This window comes from Mus pahari, chromosome 5, assembly GCF_900095145.1.
Source record: "Mus pahari chromosome 5, PAHARI_EIJ_v1.1, whole genome shotgun sequence".
Classification (NCBI taxonomy): domain Eukaryota; kingdom Metazoa; phylum Chordata; class Mammalia; order Rodentia; family Muridae; genus Mus; species Mus pahari.
Genome location: NC_034594.1, coordinates 54577003 through 54600162, shown reverse-complemented (window position 1 = coordinate 54600162; position 23160 = coordinate 54577003). Strand labels below are relative to the sequence as shown.

Below are 23160 nucleotides of genomic sequence, written 5' to 3'. Positions count from 1 at the left end.
AAGAAGAAGAAGAAGAAGAAGAAGAAGAAGAAGAAGAAGAAGAAGAAGAAGAAGAAGAAGAAGAAGACGACGACGACTTGTGATTTCAGAGAATAACTTGGACTAGTCCCTATCCTTTAAGTCCTCTTCTGCCATGCCTACCTCTGGTCTACCATCTGGACCAACATCCCTGGAGCCTTTCTTAGCCCTCCATCTATTGAATCCAAAATTGGTCTGCATCATTTGTGAGGCCTGATGTAATCCAATGAGAACACTCACTTTCCAAAAATAAATTGTTCTCATTTGTTTTTGTTTTTATGCATTTCACAACCAGGGTGGTCTTTGTGAGATCAAAGAGATAATCCATAGACCATTTTACCTCACATAGCTGGCATATAGCTTTAAGTAGCATCTGCTCTTACTTGGAGAAGAAAAAAAATTAACCTTAAGTATCATCATTAATAAAACAATGTATACCAGTGGATGGATCAATTATAAAAAATTAGTTTCTTCAAAATCAAACAGGGTCATGCCTTCCACTAATTATACCTATAAATGGAAAGCTGGAGCAGTTTCTATTTTAATTTTGCATCATAAACTCTTTTTTTAAATCATAAGTCTTTGCCACAAAATATTTGATGGAAATCTCTCTTTTATTTTTACTCTAGTTAATGACGTTCATCTTCCATTTACGTTTCCACAGACCTCATTTGCACTCAGATCTACATGCTAACATACCCAGAAACAAACCAGTATCACATCGCCCTCTTTCTAAACAATGGTGCTTGGTCAGCTCATATAGACTTTGAGGTCTTTGGGGTCTATAAACAGTTTTTTTTTTTTTTTAAGGAACCGTAATTTCCATTCCTTCAGCACAGAGAAATGGTCAGTGGTGGAATTAAACAGGCTGAAGTTGCCAATATCCTTGTCATCTTATAGCTGCAAAATATCCCGTAGCTTACAATTTACAAAAAGATTAACAGCTTGGCTGTGCTTACAGTCTACAAACATAAACTTAATAACCTCATTAGAACCTTCCAACTGGCCACATTCATGAATCCAAAGAAGAAAGTTAACCATTTTTCCTGCTACCAGTCATTCTGGCTGTTGATATGCATGTGTGCATTTCTCTCATCTGCCTTGTGGTCCTCCTTTGTGCAATTCAAAAATGAATCATCTTCATTAAATGGAAAGTAAAACTGACCAGCGCATGCTTGTTGCCATCCAAACTCTGCCAAGTCTCCAGCCACTATTTCTGCTCCTAAGGCCACCAGAGACCAAATGGACTATTTCCATCCCCTGCCAGGAACACATGCCAGTATTTACTAGTACTTATGCAAAATGATTTTCCAGAATCATTTTTCAAAAGCTGAATGCTCAGTTGACTTATAAAGTCTAAAATGGATTAATAGGAAAGAGATAGACAGTCCCAGATGCACAAGTTATCAATTTTATGCACAGGATGAGTAAGCCTTACATATTTCAGCTAAGCTGGAATTACAATAACTCTGTTTCTCTCAGGAGAAATGGTGGCTGCTATAAAAATGAAGATGTGCTTTGTTTTACTCGCAAAACAGGAAGTATTCTTGGTTGGATTAAAGTGATTGGCATGACGGCTTAAGAGACACTGCCTTAGCGGATTTGTCACTGGTGCTAAACCATGTCTACATGACCACGGTGGCCAAATGATGGGAGATGATGTGTGTGCTCATTTGCTTGCTTATATTTTTTTAATCCAGATAACATTCACTGAGGATTTAGCATCAGTAAAACATTCAAATTAGACATTGGGTTACAACAATAAAGACCAGAGTCCCTTCTTGCACAAACTCATAATCTATTCCCTTTACTGTCCTAAATACATGGCCATTGTACCCACCGCCTATAAGCAACAGAAACTTTATCTAGCTTTAAAATGTGGAAATCTTTGTTTAAAAAAAAAATGAGAAGCAGCTGGCCAGGTTGTTGTTCCTTAACAAGAGGAAAGAAGCTGGATCCCTCATAGGTTTTGAAGTAGTAGAATAAATCTAACCAGCTTTCGGTGTCTGCTCTGAAAATGAGTGTCCTCCAGCCCCTTTCTGATCATCCCATGCTGCTTAGCATTATAATTAGTTTATATTGTACCATGCAATGATCCCTTCATGGCATAAGCATGGGGTACCTTGCCTGAAAGACTCATCAAGATTGGCATTAAAAGGAACAGAAGCAATAGCTTAATGTAGGGTGTCGTGGGAAAGCATTCTTCTCATTCCCCATACCATATGTTCCCCTGGTAGAGTCACTTGATCTTCCCCACACAGGTAATCTCACCCTAGGATTTGAGAGAAAGAAAAAGGAGTAGATGGCTCAGAAAATCATCCCTTATTCATTCTTGCCTCAAGACTCATTTTGTTCTTGCTCTAGACACCAAGAGCTGGATTCTGCATTGTTACCTAGGACCCAAGTCCTACAAACCATGTATCCATCACCTGGTACCTCAGGAGCCAAGCAATTTCAATTCTTCTGCAGAAGAATTGAAAACCTACCAGTGTTGATACATGTCGCATGTCCAATGACAGGTCCTAACTCTTTCTCTGCATTGCTCTGAACATCCACATACTGTCTAGCCTCTACCAAACTTTGCCTCTGTCTCCCCTTCTGACTTCTGCTGGGAGCTATCATTCTGCTTTTGAATCTAAGCTTTGCAACTGGGTAGTTAAAGAGTAACACTCCTGATGCAGAAAAAGCAATATGATCTTGGATGAACTATACCTTCCCTTCCTTCAACTATAATTATAGGGAGGGGTGGGGATCACAATGTAGTTAGGAAGCAGGTGAATACTGAGTGGCCAAAGGAGAACTGGCTTTCTGAGAGCAGACTTGGCTGTTTTCCCAATATCCCTAATAGACAGGAATGAGTCAGAAGGGCCAAGACTCCTACTTCAACTACTAATCTGTAAAATGGGTTTGATTATATATTAATATTAATTATATTAAATACCATATACCTCATTAGGAAGAGGAGATTAAATGAGATTATTTTATAAGTATTTAGCATAGTTTCTACAGATAATAAAATGTTTATTAACTAAGCCTTGGTTCCTTCTTAAAACATATTTTAGAATTTCACTACTCACCTCTACTGACATTTATAGTATGCTATCCCTTTTCTGTTGTGTAGTTGGCTGAATGTCAAGCCCCTGCTTCCATCAACCACAAAGTCTTGTCTGTTCCTGTGCTTTAACTCTCTCTTTCCCACATCATAGACCGGCTCTAACAAGCCCAGGTCCAGACTCCCTGTCTCTGGCCATGTCTTTAGCACTGCATCCCCAGTTCCTTCAAGCCAACTGCCCATGGCTACAATTTAGCCAAGCCAAGTGTCTACTTTCTCAGGCTTCTCCTCCCGGTAGCCTGATAGCCACAAGCAGGAGGCTTGGCTTTTCTGACTCACTCCTAACTATTAGGGATATTGGGAAAACAGCCAAGCTACCTCCCAGAAAACCAATTTTCCTGTAGCCACTCAGTACTCCCCGGATTCCTAACTACGTTGTGATTTTTTTTCCCCTATAGTGTTTTGGATGAATCTTTAGTTGCCTAAATCCCAGAAATACTTTCTCCCCTCCTCAGCAAATAATGTCTCTAAATATATTGATCACCTTTAATATGTCAGGCACTGAAGCAAGCAGTAGCTGTAGCAAGGTACCTAGGGCATGATGCTGCATCCTGCTAAAGAAAGTGAGAAGGCAAATGTGCATAAACGTGGATGCCATCGATAGCTACCATCTTCCATATTAACTGGTGAGTAGCGATGTCAGCCAAAAGCAGCTCAAAAAAAAATCTGAAGACTAGAGAACAGAGACACCACTACAGCTGTTATATCTGCAGAGAAACATACCAGACATAACTTAGAGATTTGCTTGTTCACATCCAGTGTGCAGATCAGGCACCAGAGCCTTAGCCAAACTCCAGCAGCCAGCTCTGCACCAAGCTGACAATGAGCAGACTCAATCACTCCCTTGTGATTGGCAGCCTTTCCTCATCATTAGAGCTGTAGACTCATACGGAAGCAAGTAGTTGAAGGCAGCTCATTCTTGTTTCTGAATAATGCCCCTTTGTATGCATACTTAACACTTTATTTGCCTGTATTCCCAAGATGCACATTCTGTTTCTAGTTTATGGTTGTTGAATAAGATTGCCATAAGCATGCTCGCACATGCTTTTGGGTGAGCCATAAGCTGTTTTCTATGGAGTTTATACCTGTAAGTAGAATTGTAGGGTCATAATATATGGATATGGCCTACTTTAGAAAATATTTCTGAATGGTTCTCTTCCTCTGCATGTGTTTTTAAGAAGGTGTTTCTGCTATTCTAGAGAAATGTCAGTTCTGCAGGGAGGCCTGACCCTGTGGTACCTAAGATGTTGACTGTGCAGTGCTCTGAGCTCAGCCCCTTCCTTGTGTTTGCTCTTTGCACCCGGGAGAAGTTTTTTTTTATTACCTGCTGGGCAGATGTATCATTAATCAAGAATTTATGCCTGATGGGGCTTCCTCGGGGCAGAGAGTATGGTTCTTCACATGCAGTCCCTGGTTTAGGAGCCTCCTGATGGTGAGTGAGTATGAATACAGCCAGAGAGGCAATCAGAGGGGTGGAGTAAGGTCAGAAAACCAGATGGAGAATCCAAAAACAGGCCTCCAAGGACAGCCTGGGAAGACATGAGAAGGAAGTGAACTAGGCTTTCCAGACCTAATGCGTGGCTGTGAGCAACTCACACACTCCCAGCACGAGGGAGCTAACCACTGCTCGGCCAATGCTGTACCCAGCACATGCCCCAGAGCAGCAAAGGTGATTGGCAGGAATAGACCGCCTGGGCAGGTGTGTGTGTGTGACATCCTCTTCATCCGATACTGCATCTACTTGGACTGCATGTACTTTAAGATCAGGCTTCAAGAACAAAGAAAGAATCAGAAGCTTGCCAAGGGCAAGCTGTTCAAGTCACCTGACCTTAGGGCTGCAGAAGCTATTCAGAAATTCTTCCTCGAAGAAACAGCGTGGTGAAAGTTGTTAGTGCAAGGGGACCGCAGGGAATGCCACCTGACCAATGCAGTCACTGCATGTGGACCGTCTCAGAAGCTGTTTCATGCATTGTAGCAGATTCTTCCAGCACCCGAGTTCCAGATGCCTCTAATCAAGCTTCCAACCATCAGAGAGCTATACGTGCTCAAAGTTTGACCTAAGATGTGAAATGAGCCAGATGTCAGCATAATACAATATCAGTGAAAATTAATGTTAAATTCTTACCTTGGCAGCTGAAACTCTTTGGGGTTAATAATCATGGGTATACATGACTGCTATGGACTGACCTGCAGTGAACTTACCAAAATATATGTTTACTTGGACTAGACCCACAATCTGTTTGTTTGTTTGTTTGTTTTAATTTTCTTCCCAGTGAAATTTTCATTTTAATAGTGGTCTTATAAATACACCATGAGTTGCAAAAATAAAAACCAGGAGTGAGCCATTATAAAAGAATTAGAGCAGACAGTGAGAAGGAACCTGGGGTGAATCCTGAGTCCACAAGAGCTTACCTTCAGTGGCTACCTTGACTGGGCTTTATACTGCGTTGCTGAGGAAGAAGCAGCCAGTGTGGAGAAGGGATGGGCTGATGTCATTCCTCCTTCCTGGATCACTACCTCTCCAAAATGGCTGTTTAAAACACCAGACCCTATGGCTAAGTTGCCAAAACCCCATCTCCATGCTCTCTGAACTTTGAAACATCCATGTCTCCTGGTCTGCTCCATCAGGAGGCAGCGTAGCCACAGCCAAGACAATACACCCATAAATGCAGAGACCGTGTTTGAGGATGACTGTAGAGCAATCATTCAAGAGAGAAAAAGGAAAGGAAACCAGTGGTGCGCTCAGATATGAGATCATTTCTAATACCTGACAGTATAGAAAAATAGCTGCGACAGACCACAATTCATTGTGTACTTCAAAATAACTAGTGGTGAAGATTTGGCCATTTAGAAATGAAAGCTTGTGACTAAACTTTATTGTCACTACACATTATCATAAGCATGAAGTGAGTGTCACACACTCTATCCACAAATGTGCAATTCTTTTGTGTCACTGTTAGAAAGAAAAATAATTTAATCTGCTCATTGTGCATATATCTACGATCAGTTTTTCTAAATAAGGAAGAGCCTAAATGTCCAAGGACAGTCTATAGGTTGAAAGAGTCTCCTAAACCATTACAATTTGTGAAAACTAAATTTCTGTGCAAACATGCTTAAATTAAAATAGCAAAGTACAAAATTTGCGAAGACACTAAAAAGACAATTTCATAGTGACAGACAAGAGACCTTTGGAGCCATAAGAAAGAGAGAAGGCATTCGTGCCCAGGGCATGCTAGTTCTCCTCTGAATGTTTAATATAAATTAGCAGTCCTCACAGTCCTTCTGAGGTAAGTAGTATTAACTCTGTGAAGGAGGAAATTAAGCCACAAAGGGCTAAAGAGTCAAAGAGCTGAAGGGTTCAAGGCTTGGCTTGAGTATTTTCATCTCCAATTTCTGAGACTCAGAGTGTGGCAATGAAAACGCCAGGCAGCTTAGGGATGAGAGGTCTAGCCTTATCCATCTTTCTATGCCCTTCCATCATTCATTACTCAATGATGCTTCCTTCATGAACATCATTTCATCAGATGTCCCAAGAATCTCGCGCCACTGAGATGGTTACAATCAAAGATAAAGATTATGTTAACTCGATGATTTAAAAAAAAAAAAATCTCCATTCAGTCTACCAAATGACACTGTATACACCTGTACCAAAGAACAGACATTTAGTATACTAAGGATCTAGAAGAAGGAAGGGTCCATGGGAAAGGGAGGCAGGGGAGGGCTGGAAAGGCCTTGACTGCAGAGTCTGTCTCTATACTGATCTGAGGAAGGTTTGGATGCTTGGTAGTCTATCGGCTCTGAAACTCTCAGGCAGCGTTAGCGAGCAGAGCTTTGTGATCACCTAGAATCTGGCGATGCTAAGCACTGGAAGACACTATTTACCCAGATCTTCAGTTTGGCAATAGGACAACTGAGGTCATGGCCATAAAGTATTTCTTCCAGCATAATAGTCTACTCCTGAAAGAGCTACATCTGGCAACCCTTTCTGGAGACTCAGTGAGCACCTACAGCATCCCAGTCACACACAGATGTGGAATCCATGCCACAAACAGACTAAGCGGAGAGAGAAGAAGGGTGCTTGACTTGCTTGTGTGTGTAGACAAAGCCCAGGGCAGGCAAAATGTATAAAATGCTACGGACAGACTAGAATATATAAATCAAAACAAAAGGGCATAATAACTCAACTATCAACTCCTAGCCCAATAGAAAGACATTTCCTTGGGAGGAAAGGGCAATAGAAAGAAATCTTTGTTATGCATGGTGCTCAAACCTATTGAAAATGTCAAAATAATCTCATTAAAGTGTAACACACTCAAGACAGACACAAAGAGTCCATGCAGTCTTGAAAAAAAAAAAAATCTGTTAAGGAATTTCACTTAATCCTCTCCTCTCCTGACATTTTTTTTCTTTCAAATTTGCCTGTAAACTAATACTTACATCATTTTATTTAGGGCAAAGGCCTGTGCCTGCAAACAGTTATTAAAATAAATGTTCTTTCCATGACCCAAAAGGACCAGTTGGTATTAAATCAAACTTTTCCAGTTTATCTGGTGACAGCCCTTTCAGGAAACCTCAAGAGGTGACCTGTCGCCTCGTTCTTTAATAAGCAATAGTTTTCTTTTTTGACTCAGGGGTGATAAACAAGGTCACTTTGAACACGAAAGAAGCATTTACATAAACCAACAGCATCCAGAATATGCAATTAAAAAACGAATAGTTAATGAGCCTGCAAAATCATATGCATCCCTTTCTAGAGTAAATCTTTAGTGGATGATGAGCGATGGAGTTTTCTACGCTTGAATCTCTTTTTTAATTGAGTAAATAAGCTAAGGTAAGAATTAAAGCATAAATTAAAGTGTGAGCATACACACAATCTGTAGGGGAGTGGAGGAAGGCGATGATCCAGGGAAACAAAGGGAAGATTTATTTCACTGGATTTTAAAGTGCCTGTGTCTCCTTTGCATTTAATGCTGCATATATATATATATATATATATATATATATATATATATATATATATATACACACACACACACACACACAAGCACATAACAAAACCAACTAACATTGACCTTGTGGGTCACTGCTCTTTGACTTGGACATCTATAGTCTATATTTCCACTCCTTACCACTCCATCCAAGAAGAAAGCAACGTACTGAAGTTAATGGAGTTAATGAATGTGCCGTACGTTCCTTATAGTATGAACCATAGTATGGGGGGTGGCATTATTGGCTCAAATTCTTCACCTGTCTTTGCACTCAAGTGACATTCAGCTGTGGCACTTACTTTGACCAGTAGAGTAAGAAGTGACAGTGTGCCATTTCCAAAACTGAGTTTTTAGATATCTTAGTTCCCAGCTGCTCTCTCTGCTATCTTCATGCAAAGGTTTGCCCATGCTAACCTACTGGAAAGTGAGGAATACAAGAGATACAAAAAGGAGAAGAACTTGGCTAATCTATCTTAGAATAACCAAACCAGCAAAGCCCCATGGCTATACCAGCTAAGGAAAGGTACCTCGCTGCAGCCCACAGGGTCCTGAGCTAAAATAATGATATAAAAATGACCATGTTGTGATGGTTTGTTTGATGGTCAATCTGACTGAATTCATAATTACCTAGGAGATTGAAGGCTCCCTTTCTCTCTCTCTCTCTCCCTCTCTCTCTCTCTCTCTCTCTCTCTCTCTCTCTCTCTCTGTATGTGTGCAGCTCAGACCTGCCCTGCATGTGGATGGCATCATTTCTGAACTGAGGGCTTACATGCAGAAAAGGGGAGAGGGGCTAGTGGTTTGAATTAGCATGTCCCCCATAGGTTCAGACGATTGAAAAATTGGTACCCAGATGGAGGTCCTGTTGGGAGAGGTTTATGAAGAGGTGTGTCCTTGCTGAAGGGAGGTGGACTTTGAGTATAGCTACTTTTACCTCCCCTCCAGTTCATGCTTGTGGTTGAAGATATGAGATACCAGCTTACTGTTCCCACCTCCATACCTACTCCTTGCTGCTGTGGGTTTCTGCCATGCTGAACTCTTATCCCACTGGGACCATGAGCCCTAATAAACTCTTTGCTCTGTAAGTTGATTGTGGTCACAGTGTTTTTATCATGGCAACATAAGAGGAACCAACACAGGCTGTAACAGAAGAAAAAGGTCTGCGCAACTGCATCGCTCTTTCCTGTTTCCTTGTCTTCCATGGTGTGAACTGCTCGGCTCCTCACTGCCCACTTGCTTGCTGTGATTATCGACACCTTGGAAACCAGGAGCAAAACCCTCTCAGGTTTTGTCCTCGTCACAAATTTTGACCCCAGTGGTGAAAAAAAAAACAAAACTAATCAATGTAAATGTGACATTCCATAACCTAAGGGCAATAATAATTATGTACCAATTGCATGATAGCTTTAGGATTGGGCTCCTGTTTTAGGGTGTCTTAGTACCCAGTAAGGATTGGCAGTTGTACTAGAGGTGTTCAGAAACCTAACAAATAAGATCTCACCCCAAGTGATGGAGGAGATGCTTCCTTGTCCATGGAATAATGTCTCTACTTGTTACAGAACAAATGCTAGCTGTACCTTCCAACAATGCAGGCTAAATGCCCACTAGAAAATTCACACTGCTCAACAGAAAAGGTCATGTTCTGAGTGGAAAGGAGGAAGGGAGGAGACGATACGGAGATGGAAGATAAAGAGAAGAGGAAGGGAGAGGGGAAGGGAACAAAATCCTCTTCTCTAAGGGTTATTACTGTATTGGTTACTTCTCTTATTGTGACAAAATCACAATCTACCCAGACAAAAAATCAGTTTAAAGAAGGAAGAGGGTTTTTTGGTTGATAGTGTTTACCAAGGATGGGTTAGGCATGGCAGCAGGTAAAGTGTGAGGCATTTTGCCACCGCGCAAGTAAGGTAGAGGTAGTAATAACTGTCGCCTTGCCCTCCACTTGAGATCAAACTTCCCACAGGAAAGCTATTGGCTGAGTCCATGCTGGGATGGAAACACCCTTCTGCTAAGCCTCTCTCAACTGTGTATTTAACTGACCTTCGAGAGCTCTACCAAGGAGAGCTGTGGTGCTGTATCTGACATGCCCCATTACAGAAAGAATTATGGCCAACTGTGCCCTTATCAGTCACAAACGGGCACAAATGCATCAAAGTAGTAACAGAGGGGTTAGATATTGGAGGTGGAGTGGCCAGGAGACACTAGAAAACTCTGAAACACATGCATTCAGACATACACAGAGTACAGCTCCTAAGCCAGGTGAGCAATGTCTAACTGCTCAACCCTGGTAGACTACAGGAGTCCTTAAATTTGACTTTCTTGGCTCTCATATCCTTTCAGTTCTCTTCCTTCCATACAAAGGGTGACCGCTGATATTCTGGCCATCCTGGAACTGATTTGTTCAAATGGACTACACCTTAAGCCAGGCTCTCATCCATATGCAAACAGAGCCAGGGTATCAGATCTACTTTATATCACCATCTTTCCCATATGCCCCACTAATCATTCTCTATGCAGCAATTCAGCAATTGTAAGAACCTAATTGCAGCCAGGACTCCGAGACTCCCAGACAGAAGAGCATAAGTCACGATACTAAAACGTCTTTGCAGTCTGGACTTATTACTATATCACCCATCAGAGCTGAAATGAGAGGCAATAGATGGCAAAATGACACCCCAGGTGTCCCCCATGACTGGTAGAGGGAGGTCACCTCACTTACCTGACAATGTCACTGTGTCCCTTTAGTTAAGTAACTCTTCTTTCACAAGGTAAATCCTCTTACCGTCTTAGGAGAGCAAATAGCCTATCAGCCCCTTGCAACTTAATAAGAGCGTAATCTTGTCCAACAGAAAGAGGTTGACAGTCAAGGGGATGGCTATGTGGCTGGCATGTAAATAAAGATCTACTTGGAACACTATAAAACCTGGTTAGAGGGAGCTCTTCCATGTTGATTCAGCTTCTAGAAGGGTCCATGTGTTCCTGTACCCTGAAAAGTACAGGGGACAGAAGCAGGAATAAAAGAAAATAGCGAAGCCTGGGAACTAAACGTGGAGTGGAGAGTTCTAAGAGGGAATCCGATCACAGCGCACTCATGGGTGTTAGAGCCCAGGTAACAAGTACTGGGAATGGATACTGGGGTCCAGCCCTCTGGGTGGTGCCTGTGGTCACCACTAGCCGCAAGCAGCTGCCTGCATGCAACCTACACTTAGCCTCTGAATTGTCAACTGTTATGTGAGCCATGATGGGAAAATAGTCTCATTGTACTTTGGACTGAACGTGACAGTAAAAGGACATGAAATCTGGGGACAGGCTCAGTGACTAAAGTACTTGCCTCACAAGCATGAGAACATGAGCTTAGATCCCTAGCACTAACATAAAAGATAGGTGCTCTGGTGCAGATGTGCAATCTTGACACTGGGTAGGCACAAACAGACCCCTAGAGTTCACTGGCCAGAGAGTATAGCCCTGGGTTCATCGGAAGACCCTGTCTCAAAAAATAAGGTAGAATATGGTTGAGGAATGGATTGAGGAGTACACCAGACATCGACATTTGTCTTCTACATATATGCACACATACACACACACACACACACACACACACACACACAAACACACACACACACACAGAATCTCAGCCTCAGTGATAGGCCACATGCCTATCATGCAAAAGGCTTCAGGTCTCATCCCCAGTACCACAAAAGAATCTCCTTTTTCACCACAAGATGCCACTTTCATCCTTTCCTGCAGCCAGGTCTGGTTATCCAGTCCAGCTTCCTACACCAACATCTGTGCCCTCCTCCTCTTGCCTATGAACTCTATACATGGAGGCCTTTCAAGTTCCTTCTGATTCCAGATCTCCTGCTGCCTTCCTGACCTCTACCTCCACATTCTGGCAAGTTCTCCCACTCCCATCCATGGCTCCACTCTCAGGCACAACATCAGTGCTTCCTTCTCAGAGAGGTCCTCAGAGGTTCGTGGACAGTTGCTGTATCAGAGCTCATTAAATCATGCAGCAAGGATTTGGAAGCAGGCTGACAGGTTTAAATTCCAGGACCATTGCTTCCTGCCTTCATAGCCTTGGAGAAGTTACTTTACCTCCGTTTGAGGAAATGAAAGGAATAATCATGTGGGCATCAGTTGTCAAGAGCCCTTGCTGTCCTTGCAGAGGACTGAATCTAGTTCTCCACGCTGACTACAGGCAGCTCACACCTACATGTAACTTTAACTGCATCTGCAGATCTGATGCTCTCTTCTGACTTCCATGGGCACCCTCATTCATGGGCACATATCCTCACATAGATATGTATGCATGCACATAACTTAAAAATAAAGATTTTCAACTCAAACATAAAGAATTGACTGAGCTAATAGTTTGTAAAGCACAGAGAGTGGACTAAGCAATGCAATAAAGGAAAATCAGTAAAGCAGTAATTATAGTTTATTTTTATTTTTATTTGTCTTTTTTTGTTTTTTTTACTTCCTAATATACTCTTACTATAGGGTCCAGGATATTCCAGAACTCACTGTACAGCTCACATTGGCCTTAAAGTCTGTCTCTCTCCTCCTTCTCTCCCTCCACCCATCTCTCTCTCTCTCTCTCTCTCTCTCTCTCTCTCTCTCTCTCTCTCTCTCTCTCTCTCACACACACACACACACACACACACACACATTGATGTGAGTCTGAGAGTGCAACCATGGACGGGAATGGTAGAACTTGTCAGAATGGAGGTGGAGGTCAGGAAGGCAGCAGGAGATTTGAAACCAGAAGGAATTTGAAAGGTGCCATGTATTAGACTAGGGGATGAGGGCATGGATTAATATGTTGTATATAATGCATTGTATATATAATATGTCATATATGTGTGCATATGTATATATGTATGTGTGTATAAATATATATATGATTTTGATAGTGACATTCTTACAATGATAAGCCTAGCAGTTATTCACACAGCAAAAGGTACAAACTTTTGGTTGAGCTAATTTATGGACATGAGTGCAAGGCTTAGTTTTCAGTCAGATTTTTCCTTATGATTATTTTCAGAATGGCAACATTCTGCCTCTTCAGCTTAAGCTGTGGTGAATGAAACCAAATATAACTGTCTCTATTCACAAGAGAATTCTTACTACATGGAGAAGTTGCATGACTACCTTTCTCAACGTTTCTTCCTCCCAGCTCGCCATGCTAAGTGCCTCTTTAAGGAATTACATTTCAGGGAGCCAGCTATCATGACCAACAAGAAAGGGAAAAGTCGAAGCTTTATTTATCCATTGGATTTCCAGATGTTGAGCACGTCTCAGTTTTGCCTGAATGGTATTGACAATTTATGGTTGTCTTTGGAAAATCATTTGATAATGATCCAACTATCTAGAACCTCTTTATTTTATGCCCGTTAAAAGAAAAGAAAGTTATTACCCAGGAAAATTTCCAGACTGCCATAAAAGAAAACCGATTGCTGCCAAGAACCACCTACCATAAAATTTCTCCTAACAGCTTCTTACCTTTATGTATCTGTATAGCAGCCTTTTTAAAAATGAGAAGAGACCATCAATCATTTTTAAGGCTAATTGCAAATGTTTAATGCAGATATTAAATATTATAAGATTTGAAATAAGGTGTGTGGCATTCTAGAATTAAATATGTGCATCTCCCAGAGGAGACCACAAGAAGCATCAGGAATTCGTGGTATTTCTGTGGGAACTTTAGTGAATCCTTGTTGGCCATCTTGCCCCTTATCCCCCACATCTCCTCAAATAACACAGCTAGTTATTTTACACAGTCCACTGCCTTAAAGGGTTCTTCATAACCGGAAATGAGATTGAAGATATGTGAGCCCTTTGAAAAACCAAAATGTGGGCGTGATAGGTAAAGGCAATTGCCACCAAGCTTTATGGCCGGAGTTAGAGCCTCAGGACCCATTTAGTGAAAAGAGAGAATTGACTCCGAGATGTCCTCTGACCTACATGTGCCATGGTGCACACGCACACACATACACACACCTAAAACAAATAAATACAGATGTAATAGAAAAGTAAAAGTTAAGTGTGGCATGGAAGCCAAGTGTGGTGGCACATGTCTGTGATCCCAGCATGTGGCAGACTGAGTGTAAATCTTGCTTTTATTTCCTTAGATGAAGTGATGAAATGAGAGTCATATCCAAACAGTGCAAACACACAGCTTAGGCTGAGCCCCGATTATTTCCTTCTCTGCTCTAACTATCTCTGGACGCTTCTACCTTCTATACAATCTAATCTTCCAAGCTGATTGATTTAGTCTGGTTTTTCTCGACTTCTATTTGAATTAGTCTGCTTGGCCTCATACTAACTTTGGCAATATGTTCTAACTTCTGGCTCATTCTCATTCTCTGGCTAGTTCTGTCTTCACCTGTGTCTAGTTTGTTCTCTCAGTTACCCATCTCTGTAAAACTGTCTTGGTAAAACTGCCATACACTAACACCACACACCACACTCCACACAACACACAACACACAACACATACCACCACTACTTCTGTATCTTTTGCTGCCCTTAAGTAGCCCCTCCTTCCTCTGCTGTTCTCATGTGAGTTGGGTGTGTCCTCTCTCTGACTCATTCTGTTAAATCTCTCTTTGATTCTTCACTTTGTCTGCCCCTCAATTAGATGTCACTTTCAAACATGACTGTTTCCTTCCACAAACCAACCTTACCTTTATTGTTAGGGATTTAAGGTATGTGCTAAGGGTGTGTCTATATTCTAGCAAGATTATACTGTAATTCAGGGTGTGTCTTTGTTCTGACTGGTTAGAATCTTTGGATGTGATCCCTTAGCAGAGCAGCCATGTAAAAAGAGCATTAAAATTCCTGTACTCTGAGGAAGCTAGAAAGTCTGAGAAAATCATGGTGAATGTAGTCTAGTCTGGGCTATAAAGTAAAAAACTCTCTCTCAAATAAACAAGCAAAAGACAAATAAATGTGACATGAAACTAAAAAGTGTAACCTTTTTAAAAGGGAAAACATATTATATGGACAGCTCATGTTTACACAGTATTCAGAGCTACTGTAATGAGAAAGTAAGTATAACTGGGGTTTGAACTCTTAGGTTGGTGGTTGCTAATTCTGAGTATCTGAATCCCCAAATACCTACTTGATAAAATCAAGCTGTTCCTACCATCATAAGCTTACCAAGTCAGAGTCTCCATAGACCTATTGACCAATGTTATGGTGGACCTGGAAATCAATTTCAGAAAACCTTCCAGGACATTCTAACAAATGGGGAGATCAGGCAAATCCTAGGCCAAATGACTTTGAAGGTCCCCTCCCACAAGAGGAAAAAGAAGGAGGTCTGTGTTAGAATGGGCTAGAATACAGTGGGATGTTTTGATTGGCCATGTTAATTAAGTGAACCAAAGGGGGATTTTGATTACTAGACTTCAGTATTTTGATAGACCTTGGATAGACCTTCCTCAGGAGGAGGAAGTGGCCAAATAGGGGAATAGTCCTTGATGGCTAGATTTAGGGACATAATCTATGGTTTACGAGGGAGATGGACAGGGGAAAGGCAAGGCCTGCCACCATCATATTTGCCAGCCTTGAGCCTGCTAAAGCCCTTCAACTATATCTTTCCTCTGTTCCTCATTCCCTGTTTCTTTATTGTTTTCTTTTCCTGTAACATTAGTCTGTTATGCATCTATCACATGCCAGGCCCTGTGCTAAACTCAGGTTACCTGCTGGGCTCATAACACCCACAGTCTGGTAGGACAAAAACCAGTGATAACAGCCTTCCTATCTTTAAGATGGTCCTATGTATCTAGATGGGTACTCAGCTACAGAACCCTTTCCAGGAAAATCTGAGAAGGAGGACAAGACCAGAGAGACAAATCTAAGCAAGGACTAGGGGTTGGGGGGTGAGGGCAAAGTTAGTTAGCTGCCAAAATAATTCAGGCAGAGAAAAGCGTCTACATTGATATCCTAGTATATACCAAGGCCCACAGGGGCATCCCAGACAATGAAGAAAGAGTTGGTCCCATGAAGTATCACCAAAGAGGCAAATCAATGTCTTGTGAGTAATCAGTTCTGTTCGTCAGACTTTATCACATGAGTGAAAAGAAAGCATTAAAGGGTGGAACGCACTGAAGAGAGAGTAGCAGGCAGGAGCCCTCAGCTTAAGGGCAGGACAGTCATGGCCACAGCAGTGAACACTGGAGACAGGGCTGCCATGGTGGGCAATATTAACAAGGATGAATTAGCATTTTTACTGAAGATAGTGAACAAAATAATCAAAGTCTAGTTCATTTAGTAGGAGGAAGTGTTGGTTGAGACTAAGGAGAGATGACCATACAAAATAAGGTTTGATAAAGTGAGACATAAAGTCAGACATACCTTCTTAACACAGGGAATCCTGACCCAGTGATGCTAGCCACCACTTCAGTCACAGAGCGAAGGCCAAAATCAACCAGTCCCTGTTGCATAGGATCCATCCAGGCAAAAATTAGGACAGCGAAATCAAACCAGCTGAGGGCAGTTACAGAGTTGGGCTGAAGCTGTGCCCTACAACGCTCTAGGGAACTGAACTTTTGATGTTTAGACGCGTGACTTACCCTTTAATGACTAAGTTGCCTCTCCAACTCTGCAAGACACTCAGAAAGAAGTAGGGGAGGTGGACAGTTGTTCCTGGTTCCCTCAGCTATCCTGGATCTGATAAAGTTTCACGTTCCTGTGCTGTCATGGAGAAATTAACATGGTGTAAGGATGAGATCTAACGGCATTGACTCAGACTATGAGGATGGCAGTCCTCCTTGTGGGCCCCCACACAGCCCAACAGCATCACATCTAAGACAAAAGCAAGCCATGCTCCCTCTCTAACCACTCAGGCAGGCCTCGAATACCTACTTTTCCAGATGTGTTCCTGGGGCTGATAGCGCACAGCTGGATGTATCATGCCCTCACTCCCTCCCCGTGCAAGTCCTGTGCTTCTCAGACAGTTTCACAAATGGTTACACTCACCCTCAGCCAAAAAAGATGAGCCAAGGACCTAGAGACCCCACGTGACCTCAGAAGCAGCCGGCCTCATGCAGACTGGCATTGTGGCTTCCACAAGAGTAATTGTATTTTTCCTGGAACAAAGCTGGAAATCACTCAAAGGGTCATAAATGCTGAAACATGTCTATGCTCTGCCAAGATTTCAGACAATAAGCCAATAAAGCAATTTTTACCTTATATATTTGAATGGATTCTATACCCCCCAAAACCAGATCTTTTAGAATACAATGGACTAAAGCAACCAGAGAAGTCGAAAAGTATGTTCATTTTAGCTTAAAATTTTTATTTGGGTCTGTCAAGCCATTTGTTAGCATTTGCCACCCAAGAGACTCCATAACCCTCATCTCTTGGTTAAGTCTCATGAAGGAATAATGTTGCAGATATATGGACAGCACGAGGCTTCTGAGGGTCGCCTCTTGTCACAGCAGTGGCATCAATAATGCAAGGACTCTAATAAGAGGGAACCTGTTGGCTACAGCTACCTCTGGGCTTTCCAGACATTTCAGAGGTAGACATAAAATTTCATCTTGGCATGAAATGAGAGCTGCTGGAGGTTCCCTCCACTCAAGTGGAGAGCTATAATAACCTGTGCCCTATATGTGTACAGAAATTTATGGGTTATGAAGAATGATCATATAGCACCATCTTTATCCTCCCAGCAAACCTGTTTCTTGTGTATTATCATTAGCATCACTATAAAGGTAATACAACTAAGGACCCCACTCATTCAACAAGCTTATAGAACCTCATTAGGAAAGATAGTCAGTCATGCATGTGAAGATGGCTAAATACATGGCTGTATTCACAAGTGACCACGATGGGGATCTGAGCAGAAACTCAGAAAATTTAGAATAGAATTATTTTAAGTAAAGAGGTCATACTGGAGGGGGTTGTTGGGGTGAGGGTAGAGGAGAAGGTAGCTGGGGGGGTAGTTGGGATAGCGGGATGGTGGGGGGTAGAGATGGGGGAAAGGGTAGCAGGGAAATGGTGCTGCTGGTAGGGATGGTGGGGGNGGGGGGTGCCAATGCTAGTGGTGGCAGAGGGATGGAGGTGGTGATGGTGATGGCGATTGGGGATGCAAAGGGATGGTAGGAGGAGGAAGGATGCTATTTATGGTGCTGCTGCTGCTGGTGGTGGTGCATTTGGTAATAAGGATTTAAAATAGAATCCTGTGGATGCTACACAAGCCCTCTTTCAATAAGCTACATCTCCAAACCTTAAGAGTTGCTATTTCTAAAAGTGAGAGACAGATTTAGAAAGGACATAAGTGACACATTGGTACCCTGGAATTATCAATGCTACAGTTGCATTTTATTCTAAATAGATGCCAGAACATGGCAGGAACAAAATGTAAGAAAGGAGCACTTGAGTTCTGTGACAATCTTTCATGGCAGACAGTGACCTGGGGAAACAAGTGTACCAGTCACCTGGCTCCTTCTCTTAGCCAGTTACTTTATCAAATGCCTGAGAAAACCAATTTGGAAAGCTCAATTGCTTGTTTTGCTCACAATTTTGGAAGTTTGGTTCATTAGTTGTCTCTGTTGATTTGAGCCTTCCTCAATGAGGAAGCCCGCAGGAGACCTCACCATGGCCTGAGAGCATAAGACAGTAGAGAAAGGCATCAGGATCCTACAATCCCCTTTAATAACCTCCTCCCAATGATCTAGTAGTCATCAACTATGGCTCTCTTCTTAACGACTCCACTTTCTCCCATCAGTGTCAGCTTGAGCTTTAACACTTGGATCTTTGGGGGACATTCAAGACCTAACCTAGAACAGACTCAAACAGTAAGTGGATAAAGAGCAATTGAGGTAAACCACATACCTGAGCATCTTGAAGCAGAGAGTAGAAGAGAGGAAGGAGAAAGAACTCAAAATGGCAAACACATTGACTCCTTCTGTCTTAAATGTCTGGACCATTTCCCTAACAGCAGCTGCTGGACACTCAGCAACGCTGAACTATAAGCAACAGTGTTAGGGTGACTGTCAGAGCTCTCAAGAATTCTATCTACTCCAGCAGATGCCCGCCAAGCTCTTTACATGCCAGGACCAGAAGAGAACACTCCTAACCTTCCGATCACAAACTCAGAAATCTGAGTTCACCCATCTCGGGGCTATAATACAGAAAAGGCTTGTGAGGTTTCTTGGGAAGAGAGGTGTTTTGTTTTGTTGAGATGGGGGGAGGGGTCTTATGTAGCCTAGGCTAGTCTCAAACTTTATATGTAGCTCAGGATGACTTTGAACTTCCGATCCTTCCGCCTTAATCTCTAAAGTGCTGAGATCATTGCCAGGCTCCACAACACCTGGTTTTCTGGGGTGCTAGGGATTAAGGTCAGGGACCCATATGTTCTAGGCAAGCAGTCTGTCACATGAGATACAGAAAGGGCTTAGCAAGCTCTGGCTACATGAAAGTTCTGATCATGTGGTTTTATACACATTTCATCCTTACAACCATTTTGGGTAAGTCAATCACTATCCCTGCTTTAAGCAGGAAGAGGTCAAGTCCCAGGGAACTTAAGTAGCTCGCCCAAGATCAAACAAGTAAATAAATGTTAGGGTAGGATATGGTTGAAGATTGGTCTCTTAGAGTTTATCAATAAGACAGAGAGATAGGCTATGGTTATTTGAGGAAGCCACAAAATAGAAAATCAACCAGCACTTATTTGTGCTTAATGATGGTGTCTCCCATTGAGTTTTTATGTTGCTCAAAATCTCATAGCGTCTTCTACTGTGCTGATACCCTCCACATGAGAGTTGGGTACCAGTCCTCTAATGATGGAATGTGTGTTCTGATCATATGCCCAAGAGAAGGGAATAGAAATCAGTGAGTAGTTTCTGCTCAGGAGGAAAAGGTAACTCTTCTGAACTCTCCAATCCCACAGTCCACGCCTATGTAGCAAGGTTGGAGGTTCCTAGAATGCTCCAGGGATGGATCTAAATGAGTCTCTACTCGGATTCTTTATTCAGCACCATTAGATAATAGAATCCAGTTCAACTGCCTCCAGTTGCTGTGGAAGGCCTAGCAGAAGATAAGATGAAAACCTCACAGAGAGTTCCAGTCTCCAAAGTCAACTTCTCTCTTTATTTCAGGAGTACATGATATCAAACCAGCCAATATGGTTTCTGTCCTTATTGAATCTATATTCTATAGAATATGCTGTGGCTTTGAATTTTAAATAATCCCCACAGGCTCATTGGTTCAAGGCTTGGTCCCCAACTGGTAGCACTATTTTGGAAGGTATGGGAACCTCAAGAATTGAGGCAATATGGAGGAAGTGGTTCACTCTGAGTGAGATGCTCTGCGAAGCATCTCACTGTCCATGATGTGCTCCCTTTCCTGGTCACCACAAAGTGTCATCACATGATGTTTCTGCCTCCCCTCAGTTCCAAAGCAATGGACCCATAGGCCAGAACAAGCTTTGCCTCCTTCAAGGTCATTTATATCTGGTATTGGGTGACAAGGACAATAAATACGTGAGTAATAACGGACAAGGCAGCCAGGCACTTCAAGGTAGATCTCCTCCAGGCTTCCTGTGGCTACCCCTTCCAGTTTGATTCCACTGCCAGAGTTTCCGTGTCACCTTGCAAGTGCTACTGTACATTAAGATTCCATTTCACAGTGGGTGAAAGGATAAGATGTATCTTAATTTACCTGGTGTTCTGCCTACCTAGCTTATTTAGATTTTTCAGCCCGCTGAGAAGGAATTGGTCTTTCTTAATGATCAGTTCGAGACTTAACCTGTTGCTGACACTGGAATGTATTCTAGCCCTGGTTAAAATTCAGTGATAGCATTTAACCAGGCAGCCTGGGGTAGCGGCTCCTCTCTAGCCCGCTGTCATTACTTAATTTTCTGCCCAGTCAAGAAAATAGGACTTGTAACTAGATTATGTCTGAACCTAGGAAATGTCACTCCTTGAATTCCAACTCCCAACCTTAATGCTTTTTGGCATGGGTGAGCGTCCATATTTCCAACCTGACACCCAAGCTTCACAGCTCCTGCAGTTTCCAGAGCTTACTGGTTCTCAGCTGCCCACTTTCCACACTTTATTAGAAATTAATTTGACTTGGTTCAGCATTATCTGACAATTGCACTGACCCCCCCCATGAACCTTTCTGACTAATTTACATCCCCTCCATGAGGCTTAATGTCTATGATACCCGCACATAATATTTTAAGCTCATGCCAATTATAATTTTTAATATGGTCTGAACGTCATGCTGTTACTTAGCAACAAAGGTCACTCCAATAAATAATAATATCTCATGAGCCTATTGATAGCCTCGATTCTTTTTCATGGGGATTGAGAGTGAGTAGGAAGACCTTTCTGAGCTGCTGCTAATGTTTGATCTACTGATAACTAACAACTCCTGTCAGTTCCTCTAGTGCAGGCAAGTTCTCTCCCCTTGCCTGTTCATTCTGTTCCTCTTCATGGCAGCTGTTTTAGGAATGGATATGTGGCACTGTCTAAACACCCCTCTTCCCACCATTTGTCTTCAGTGTCCATTAGATTGGAGCAACATTAGAAAACCTGATTAATGTACAGATTCAAAGGGATCCAGAAATACCAAGCTTAAATTGGGAGGGATGTTTTATTTCAGAAGTCAAAGGTTGAACATCCTTCCAGGGATGCCCAGCTTCTTGATATTACAATGCCCTGGAGTAACTGGGCCATCAGGTTACCAATAAAACAAAATCAAACAACAGCAAGAACAAAATAAAGGCCCTAAAATAAAAGTCCTATATTTTAAGTAAAACGTAAAGGTTTTGTGTTGAGCCATATTCATAGCTGTCCTGGGCTATGTGTGGCTGCTGGTTAGACACATCTCTGTTCCTTAGAAAATGACATTAGCTGTAGGCATGTTGCATGGGTCTCTCTTTAGTAGGCAACCTCAGAAGTCATCAAGAGCTAAGATTTCCACAGTATAACTGGATTCTAACTCAAATCCCAAGGACATGGTCCCTTAGAGTCTCCCAGCCTCCTACATACTTGGTGCCATATCTTGTCAGTGAAGAGCAAAAACACCCTCCCTCCCCCTGGGATGGAGAACTGAAAGTTACCTGGGTAAATTCAGTACTCAGGGTTGTTCACAGACTGTGAAGATTAGTAGAAATTAAGGAAATTCCTGCTGTGAGCCTCAGAGAAGGTTAGGCATATCTTAACTAAGCTGGCAAGTCTCCAGTGGAGGAAAATTCCAGCACTCTTCAGTTCTCTTCCCAATGGCCAGGAAATCGTGCTGAATCGTGGTCTCAGAACAAAGTATAGTGAGTCTCAATTTATCCCTTCTCCATCATTATGCAAAGATTTGCGGGCGCCTGTTCATAAGGGATGGTTCTCTCCCACCCTTCTCTCTCCTGTGCACACACACAGCATACTTTTTATTCTATGGAAATCAAGCCCAGTGCTTTCAAATTAACTCATCATCAAGTACCAAATCCAAACCCTTTACAGATTCACTTTTTTTAATCTGAAGACCTAGGTATCATTATGATTCCCATCCTATAAAGAAAAACAGTAGCACAGAAGCACCCTGTATTATTCGCTTAGCATGCATCAGGGACACGGGATATAAACAAAGATGCTCACTTCAAAACCCCATGCATTTAGCTGACTGGTTTCTAGCTTCCTTGGCCCCAAGAATACTATGAACTCATACACACATTGTATGGGCCATAGTGCAAAATCTCAAAGGATCTTGTGTTCCACAGAAATCTGCAAGATAAAGAAGATACAGGGGATCTTGTCTTTTTCATACTGCTTATCCACAGTACATCCCAACAAGTAAATTTCTCTTTACTTAGCCAGTTTTTCTCTTAAAGATCCAGCCTTAGCATCATAATTCACTATACACTGTTCATCTTCAATGTGCTAAACCAGATATCAGAAAGAGTCGTGAACACGTGAGATACCCTGGTTAGGATCTGAACCTATGTTCTGTGGCCATGAGCACATCCACAGGTTAAAAACACTAAATGAACAGGATATTAGCACCACTGAACTCATCTCTCCTATAATCATCATTCCACTT

At 42.2% G+C, this 23160-nt stretch overlaps 1 long non-coding RNA gene across 2 annotated transcripts in view; it reads right to left on the bottom strand.

The window, feature by feature from the left end:
* Positions 1–3062: 3062 nt before the first annotated feature.
* The window catches only part of LOC115064029, a 91061-nt gene continuing 70963 nt past the window's right edge, over positions 3063–23160 (bottom strand). For both annotated transcript variants that reach the window (XR_003843877.1, XR_003843878.1), the window contains exons 6-8: positions 17098–17207; positions 16692–16812; positions 3063–5187 (exon numbers count right to left, since the gene is read on the bottom strand). This is a non-coding gene — a long non-coding RNA (uncharacterized LOC115064029). The remainder of the gene's footprint in view (positions 5188–16691; positions 16813–17097; positions 17208–23160) is intronic.